Source organism: Procambarus clarkii, chromosome 28 (assembly GCF_040958095.1).
Source record: "Procambarus clarkii isolate CNS0578487 chromosome 28, FALCON_Pclarkii_2.0, whole genome shotgun sequence".
In the NCBI taxonomy this organism is placed as follows: domain Eukaryota; kingdom Metazoa; phylum Arthropoda; class Malacostraca; order Decapoda; family Cambaridae; genus Procambarus; species Procambarus clarkii.
Window position 1 is genome coordinate 34,211,420 of NC_091177.1, and position 10,780 is coordinate 34,222,199.

Genomic DNA, 10,780 nt, shown 5'->3' on the forward strand with positions numbered 1-10,780 from the left:
ACAGCACCATATAAATATTAAAAGTTATGAAAATATTGAAAAGCCACTGTATCAAAGCCAAGTACACTTACCACAAATTGATGTTCTAGTATCAGTACCTGAGTGAGGCTCCCGGACAGGCCCCCATTAAATGTAATGGAAAAAAAAAGAATGTAGGTGTTCGGCAGTCCTCCCAATGACTGGTGTCAATGCCAATCACATTTACAAAAAGAAAAACAGTTGACTGCGTGGCTGTTGCCTCCTGTGGTAAAGTAAGGGAATAACACACAAATCAAATCGTATGAACAATGAAACTTTAATTAACTTGAAAACAAATATGAACAAAGATAATCCCTTTGCTATGTACAGTTCAAATAAACAAGATTAGAAAGTCAAAAAATAATATAAAATATAACAGTGGTTACGTAACTCTACAATGAATAAGACAAAAAATTAATCAAAAGGTGCTGAGAATATGGGCTGGCTGAACACATCCACTACTACACAGAGCGTATATTAGATAGGTGTGTCAGCTTTGAGTGCACAGAATATTCAAAATCCAATGGCTTGTGCACGTTTAGTCATTGGCTATATAGATGGCACTGAAGTCAAGTGCAGACGACGATTCACCAATGGGATGCGTGCTGGCTGGAAGTGGTGGTTTGGTGATCTAAGAAGGTGGAGTGGCGATAGTGAGGCAGGGGGGGGGAAGGAGAGGTGGAGAGCGAGTGTAGGGTACCTATACGCCTGGCAGAAACGTATTCCACTAAATATGTACTACTCCTGATTGTAGTATCTAGATGTTGTAGATGTGCTGAAATAACATGATGATAGGAAAGAGCAGGCCAAATCTCTCTTGAAGGAGATTATCGCAACAATATATATGTGTGTATATATATATATATATATATATGTGTGTGTATATCACGAAAATAAACACGTGATTAAGAATGTGACAATGTCAGACCACGGAGGAAAAATGAAACAGGAAATTTCCTTAAGTACTTTCGTATATTAAATACGAAAGACCTTCTGAAGATGTATTTAATATACGAAAGTACTTAAGGAAATTTCCTGTTTCATTTTTCCTCCGTGGTCTGACATTGTCATATATATATATATATATATATATATATATATATATATATATATATATATATATATATATATATATATATATATATATATATATATATATATATATGCGAACTAGCCTGAATGGTCCCCAGGACTATATGCGACTGAAAACTCACATCCCAGAAGTGACTCGAACCCATACTCCCAGGAGCAACGTAACTGGTGTCTACAGGACGCCTTAATTCACTTGACCATCACGACCGGACATAAGGAAGTGATAGCCGAAGCTATTTGAACCACTTCCCCGCCGGCACTCAGATGGTAATCTTGGGCATAGCATTTTATCAAATCACCTCATTCTTTGGGGCACACGTGAGGAACACAAATGCGAACAAGCCTGAATGGTCCCCAGGACTATATGCGACTGAAAACTCACATCCCAGAAGTGACTCGAACCCATACTCATAGGAGCAACACAACTGGTATCTACAGGACACCTTAATCCGCTTGACCATCACGACCAGACATAAGGAAGTGATAGCCGAAGCTATTTGAACCACTTTCCCCCCGGCACTCAGATGGTAATCTTGGGCATAGCATTTTATCAAATCACCTCATTCTTTGCAACACACGTGGGGAACAGAAATGCATAAAAACATAAGGCAGAAAATAAAATCAAAGACAACAAAACGCAACTACTTCATGCTACAAACCAATGGAGAAACAGCAACATCGACGAAAGTCTCCGTACTCGCATCGAGCAACACCTCGACATCCTCACAGATCGACATCACCTCAGCTCAGAAACCAGGATAATCAAGAAACTAACAACGTAATATGGAGGACCTATGGCAATTCCACGACCAACAGACGGCTTCCTGAACCTTGCAGGAATCAACCTCACTGAGGACCAAGTCACTCTCCTAAATCTGGGTATAAACTGTCACCTTATGTCCAGACCAAGTGAGATGGCCCGGGAAGTGGAGTTGGAGATCCTCTTGGACGACATATTCGACCTCGAGACACAAAAGAAGGTCACTACCAAAGACACCTTACAAGCAGAACTTATTGCAGAAGGAGGAAAGAATCGAGGCAATTACAGAAGCACCATACTGTCACCCGAGCTCAGAGCGGCAGCAAAGAGCCATCGTGAGAACAAGGAGATAGTCGTCAGAAGAGGTGACAAGTCGCCAATATACGTCATTCTTAAAAAAGACGAATATCTGACGAAAATGAACCTCATACTCTCTGACCAAACTAAATTCCAAAGGGTAACGAAGGACACTTCAGCCAAATTGAAAGCAAAGGTCAACAAATTGATCGAAACTGTTAACGCCAAGAAATCCGGACTCCACCTGCCAAAGATTATTGGGGAATATAAGCCTGGATACGCGTATGGAAATGTCAAGACACATAAGCCTGAGAACCCACTTCGGCCAATCATTAGCCAGTTACCCACACCCATATAAATATATATATATATATATATATATATATATATATATATATATATATATATATATATATATATATATATATATATATATATATATATATATATATATATATATATATGTCGTACCTAGTAGCCAGAACGCACTTCTCAGCCTACTATGCAAGGCCCGATTTGCCTAATAAGCCAAGTTTTCATGAATTAATTGTTTTTCGACTACCTAACCTACCTAACCTAACCTAACCTAACTTTTTCTGCTACCTAACCTAACCTAACCTATAAAGATAGATTAGGTTAGGTTAGGTAGGGTTGGTTAGGTTCGGTCATATATCTACGTTATTTTTAACTCCAATAAAAAGAAATTGACCTCATACATAATGAAATGGGTAGTTTTATCATTTCATAAGAAACAAATTAGAGAGAATATATTAATTCAGGAAAACTTGGCTTATTAGGCAAATCGGGCCTTGCATAGTAGGCCAAAAAGTGCATTCTGGCTACTAGGTACGACATATATATATATATATATATATATATATATATATATATATATATATATATATATATATATATATATATATATGTCGTACCTAGTAGCCAGAACGCACTTATCAGCCTACTATGCAAGGCCCAATTTGCCCAATAAGCCACGTTTTACTGAATTAATTATTTTTCGACTACCTAACCTACCTAACCTAACTTTTTCGGCTACCTAACCTAACCTAACCAATAAAGATAGGTTAGGTTAGGTTAGGTAGGGTTAGTTAGGTTCTGTCATATATCTACGTTAATTTGTACTCCAATTAAAGAAAATTGACCTCATACATAATGAAATGGGTAGCTTTATCATTTCATAAGAAAAAAATTAGAGAAATTATATTAATTCAGGAAAACTTGGCTTATTGGGCAAATCGGGCTTTGCATAGTAGGCCGAGAAGTGCATTCTGGCTACTAGGTACGACATATATATATATATATATATATATATATATATATATATATATATATATATATATATATATATATATATATATATATATATATATATATATATATATATTTATATATATATATATATATATATATATATATATATATATATATATATATATATATATATATATATATATATATGTCGTACCTAGTAGCCAGAACGCACTTCTCAGCCTACTATGCAAGGCCTGATTTGCCTAATAAGCCAAGTTTTTATGAACTAATGCTTTTTCGACTACCTAACCTAACCTAACCTAACATTTTCGGCTACCTAAGCTAACATAACCTATAAAGATAGGTTAGGTTAGGTTAGGTAGGGTTGGTTAGGTTCGGTCATATATCTACGTTAATTTTAACTCCAATAAAAAAATTGACCTCATACATAATGAAATGGGTAGCTTTATCATTTCATAAGAAAAAAATTAGAGAAAATATATTAATTCATGAAAACTTGGCTTATTAGGCTAATCGGGCCTTGCATAGTAGGCTGAGAAGTGCGTTCTGGCTACTAGGTACGACATATGTCTATATATATATATATATATATATATATATGCGAACAAGCCTGAATGGTTCCCAGGACAATATGCAACTGAAAACTCACACCCCAGAAGTGACTCGAACCCATACTCCCAGAAGCAACGCAACTGGTATGTACAAGACGCCTTAATCCACTTGACCATCACGACCGGACATAATGAGGTGATAGCCGAGGCTATTTGAACCACCCCACCGCTGGCACTCGGATAGTAATCTTGGGCATAGCATTTTACCAAATCACCTCATTCTTTGGGGCACACGTGAGGAACACAAATGCGAACAAGCCTGAATGGTCCCCAGGACAATATGCAACTGAAAACTCACACCCCAGAAGTGACTCGAACCCATACTCCCAGAAGCAACGCAACTGGTATGTACAAGACGCCTTAATCCACTTGACCATCACGACCGGACATAATGAGGTGATAGCCGAGGCTATTTGAACCACCCCACCGCCGGCACTCGGATAGTAATCTTGGGCATAGCATTTTACCAAATCACCTCATTCTTTGGGGCACACGTGAGTAACACAAATGCGAACAAGCCTGAATGGTCCCCAGGACAATATGCAACTGAAAACTCACACCCCAGAAGTGACTCGAACCCATACTCCCAGAAGCAACGCAACTGGTATGTACAAGACGCCTTAATCCACTTGACCATCACGACCGGACATAATGAGGTGATAGACGAGGCTATTTGAACCACCCCACCGCCGGCACTCGGATAGTAATCTTGGGCATAGCATTTTACCAAATCACCTCATTCTTTGGGGCACACGTGAGGAACACAAATGCGAACAAGCCTGAATGGTCCCCAGGACAATATGCAACTGAAAACTCACACCCCAGAAGTGACTCGAACCCATACTCCCAGAAGCAACGCAACTGGTATGTACAAGACGCCTTAATCCACTTGACCATCACGACCGGACATAATGAGGTTATAGCCGAGGCTATTTGAACCACCCCAACGCCGGCACTCGGATAGTAATCTTGGGCATAGCATTTTACCAAATCACCTCATTCTTTGGGGCACACGTGAGGAACACAAATGCGAAAAAGCCTGAATGGTCCCCAGGACAATATGCAACTGAAAACTCACACCCCAGAAGTGACTCGAACCCATACTCCCAGAAGCAACGCAACTGGTATGTACAAGACGCCTTAATCCACTTGACCATCACGACCGGACATAATGAGGTGATAGCCGAGGCTATTTGAACCACCCCACCGCCGGCACTCGGATAGTAATCTTGGGTATAGCGCACGACCCAGCAGCAAGGAATCAAGCCTTCACGATAATATATATATATATATATATATATATATATATATATATATATATATATATATATATATATATATATATATATATATATATATATATATATTGGTGATTAATATAAAAATTCAGGTTCCTCCCAATAGGGAGGGAGACACAAGTACCCACATGAGTGGTGAGTGCTAGAGAGAGCGAACTACCCCTGCCGATACCACCCTTGCTCACCCTCCTACGTCACACCTATGTCACAGCTTGCCCGGGGGACGGAGGGGACTCCCCCAACTAACCAAGAACCCCTCAGCCAAGAACACGGTCCTGGGAACAATGCACCCAAAGGCGCACCCAGAGGGGGACCCAGACCCACAGAACGTGTCGGGTTTGTGACGAATATCACAGCCTTAGAAACGATGGAACCATACGTCAGCACAATAGCTGTGAGGGTTCATTGACGGTACCTGTAGAGAGGGAAGGCCCACAGGTCCCCCCGGCATCCCCACACATCCCAGCAAACTTCAAATCATCAGATCACCTCCTGGGGGCCATCAAAGCATCCACCACCAGAACTCTTCCCCACATTCCTTAAGCAGCGCGCCCATTTGCAGCAGGGAAATATACAGACCTTCTAAGGAAAGTGAATGAACCGTCTGAAAATCTCAACCCGTTCTCACACAAGACAGCACATATATGACTTAATGCCTAAAGTCAATATGTTGAATATGAATTAGTAAATATGTGATATATTCCCAGTTACTTTTTTTCCAAGGCCCAAACTCTTCCTCACGTACCAATTTACATCTCACAGTACCCGTCCGTCAACCTACATAGCAGAATAGTCGTGATTGGTTCAATTATAAGGAAAATTGTAGTTTTCAGGTCCCACATGGGTTGTGAAATTTGCCTACTATTGTCCATGCTCTTAGAATATTACAGATCAGCTACTTCCTATTGAATGCTCGTAGTTTTGTTTTGAGAAATATTAGTTGTTCTTAGTAAAATATAATAAGTACTAAAAATTATTACATAGAATAACAGTCCTTCACCAATCAATATTATATACCATAGTTTGTGCATTACAAATCTTTAAAGGATGTTTTGTAGGAACGCTAACAGAAAACGATGTTACGTTGGAATGTCTATGGGGTAAACTACTGCAAACAGGATGGTATTGCGTCTACTATATACCAACTATTGGATGGGTATATTGTCCACTACCACCTGTTAGGTTGGTAAGGGGTCCAATGCCACCCACAGGATGGGTATGAGGGTCACATCCACCCACAAGATGAGTATGGGAATCACATCCACCCACAGCAAGGGTATGGGGTCCAATACCACCCACAGGATGAGTATGGCGTCCACTACAACCCACAGGATGGGTATGAGGCTCCAACCACCCATAAAATGGGTATGGGGCTCCAACCACCCATAGAATGGGTATGGGGTCCAATAACACCCACTGGATGTGTATGGCGTCCATTGCCGCGCGTCTAGCTCGAAACCCGCAGCATTCATCTAAGAACCATGCCTATTTCACGCAGATTCCTTAATAAACGTAAGAGTTTTATATGTCACAGGAAAGATAGAAATATAAGCTTCATTCTAAATACCTTACCATGGGAATATTTAAATTTAAAGCGAAGATACTTGTACGTTTATAATAGCCGACCTCCGACCCCGGATAGATCGATCAACCGAGCAACTCTCTCTCAGAACAATGTTTATTTCAGGTGAATTATTTATTAAACATATATGTTTTATATGTCTCAAGAAAGGCAGACATATAAGCTTCACTTTAAACACTTTACCATAGACATATTTAAAGTTCTAATGAAGATACATGTATTTTAAAAATTACGGAGCTCCCACTGAGTACAGACTGAACGACAGAGCAACTCTCTCTCAGATCAATGTTTATATCACGTAAATTCGTTAATAAACACAAATGTTTTATATGTCTTAAGCAAGATAGAAATAAGAGCCTCATTTTAAATACATTACAATAGTCATATTTATAGCTCAAGTGAAGATACATATGTTTTTATAGTAGCGCTCAGTAGCTTGTCGGGCATGGAGTGCAGACGCCTACGCACTTGCCGATATATTGTATAATTAACAAAGATACGCTAATAAAGCCTACAATCTTATATGCCTCCAAAAAGACCGAGATATGAACATTTTTATGATTGCACCAAATGAAATATATCATGTTCGAGAACAAAGATATATCAATTTTAAATTAAGTTTCGACTCTTGCTCGGGCGAGAGAGATGGGGCGACTCTCGCCCCATCTATTGGAGATTCTGTCCACTAAAGACCCAAAGCTACTCAAACCCTCCTAGCATTATTGAGGTAATGAAGTAATATGGTATATTTACTCACTATAATGTGGGTGCTGAATGCAGAACATGAGAAAAGATATATTTACTCCAAACTAATATAATTTCATTATGAAATAAGTAAATAAGTAGCATCAAAGGAAGTCGATGGTCCAAGCGTCAATGTTGTGGAGCGACTTATCCAAGATATATTGTTGTTTGGTAAGTGTTTGTTGGCATATCCAGTTGTCGCACTTCTCTGCACAATTATCACAAATTTAAATTATAATGTTAACAAGTAGAATACGTATTTTTAATAATTTTTTTTTTTTTTTTTTTTTTTTTTTTTTTTTTTTTTTTTTTTTTTGAGATATATACAAGAGTTGTTACATTCTTGTACAGCCACTAGTACGCGTAGCGTTTCGGGCAAGTCCTTAATCCTACGGTCCCTGGAATACGATCCCCTGCCGCGAAGAATCGTTTTTTCATCCAAGTACACATTTTACTGTTGCGTTAAACAGAGGCTACAGTTAAGGAATTGCGCCCATTAAATCCTCCCCGGCCAGGATACGAACCCATGACATAGCGCTCGCGGAACGCCAGGCGAGTGTCTTACCACTACACCACGGAGACTGCCTAACATAACTAGCCAGAAAACATTTAACATTTATTAAAAAATATATGTTTGGAAGTTAAATCGACTTCATAGGATAATAGCTTTGTTATATATACTCGTTATTCGTTGACATGCGTTCGCTACTTAAACTACCATGTACTGTACTTATGTAAAATCCCCCATGTCTCTTCGCTCATCTCACCGAACCCTACAGGCTCTGTGATATATTGTTTAATTAATTGAGATTCACAAATAAAGCTTATAATTGTATATGTTATCAAAAAGGCAGAGCTTAGTTTACTTCATTTATTATGCACCCCATACCCATCCTATGGGCGATAGTGGAGTGTTACAGAGGCACATAATGGGCTCAGGGTCTGAGCCCCACAATTCATATAGCCAAGCAAGTTATAATCTTGATAAGCTAGTTACAAAAGTCAATGCACATTGTCACATCAACAATGGGCTCGAGACCGACAACAAATACAGTTTATAATTTAAGCAACTGACATATATGGAGGGCTAGTGTCACAATTGATATGTTTATCCTACACATAACCCCCTCTCCCCCATCCAATAAGCAGTGGTGGATAGGTTACAATCAAGTCGGTTTTTTTTGGCGTTTTATTCAGAGATTAGATCTTATTGGGTGAGGAAAGATATTCATATTTTAAAGAAGGCTTCTTGGCTGATGCTCTCCATTGATGGAAAATATACAACCTTTTGAAAATCAATGTTAGTTTGATCTAGATATTGTAATTAACGAAAGTATTTATGTCATCAGAAATGTAGAAATATAGGCTACATTTAAAATCCTTTGTCATAAATATAACTGAAGTGAAAACGAAGATATATGCGTTTTGATAGTTACTTGATGGCTAGCTCTGAAAGTGTGAAGCCCTGCACACCAGCCAATAAATTGTATAATTAGTTTCCATATATTTTAATTAATCTTAAAAATCTATATGTCAGAAGAAAGGAAGATGTAGCCGTTAATGTGACAACATTTAAAAATATATATATCTTAAGTTAAATAAATAATACCACCTTATCGCCGGTGTCCGGACACATGAAAACTACCTAGGTATCAGTATCCAGCCAGGCGGGATCACAGGCTGCACATTACTGATAAATTATATAATGCACTACTTGTGGTCGATCTCGAACCCATTTATGATGTGACGACTTATAGTGAATTTTGTAACTCACTCATCAAGATTGTATCTTGCTTAGCTAAATGAATTGTGGGGTTTGGTCCATTCATTTTCTTTCTTTATTATGCACCCCATAATACCCATCCCGTGGGCGGTGGTGTAAAGGATTACAGAGGCACATAATCGGTTCAGGAACTGAACCCTCTAGTTCGTTTAGCTAAGCAAATAACAATTTTTTGACGCTAGTTACAAAATTATTAATGTACACATACTTATGCATACATGTACATATACATACGTATACATATATACATATACATACATATTTAATCACCCACACAAATACACATATCAGTAATCTTTTGTGTCACAAGTGATTCAACAAGAGGCTCACAACATTCACTATACAAGGCACTTTACATCTATGAGGAGTCGTACAGTTACTAGTCTTGCTCCACACCCACCCATTTGGGCGGCAGCTTTACAGTCATGTGCTCCACACCCACCCAACTGGGCGGCAGCTTTACAGTTACCTGGTGTTATTCTTCACCTATATCTTTTTCTGGTTAATCCTTATTTACATTATGCAGTTCAGGTTTCGTCGCCATACTATAGTTTTTAGTTTAGTTAATTTATCACATAATGGGTTCAGGGACTGAACACACAATTTATTTATCTAAGCAAGTTACAATCTTGAGGAGCTAGCCACACAATTCATAACACATCGTCACATCAACAACGTGGGTTCGAGATCGACCACAAGTACAGTTTCTAAATTAAGCAAATGCCATATGTGGAGAGCTAGTGTCACAATTGATATGTTTGTCCTGCACATTTCCATAGTAGTTTGCTTGGGTTCTTTTAATTATCTTAGATATCATTGAAGAGAACCTCCTAAGTACTATACTGTATATATGCTGATAAGAAGTATAATAATCCTGAGAAATCGTGTAAATTATGTTGTATGAGTGCTTCCAGTTAAGTAACATAGTTCATTTGTATTCGCGTGCTTGAAGAGGAAATGTTATCCCCCCCCCCCCTTTGTAAATATTTGTGGGTTTCAGACCATACGACCGCGGCTTACCCTCGCCACGGTCGAGGGTAAGAACACCGGATGTATACCCAGTATTACAAGTAAACATTTGCAATAACAATTATGGAAAGTTCCTTCACCTATACATAGACAAGAGACTGAACTTCAGCACCCACATACAACACATAAGGGGATGCTCTGAGAGAGAGGGAGAGTAAAAATATCCACTGAGGTCTGAATAAGTCCTTTTGGGGACCTTAATCATTAGGACGTCCAATGATTAACGCAAAGTGAAGCGTATTTAGATGGTATATTGACAACATTCAGCATATCTCA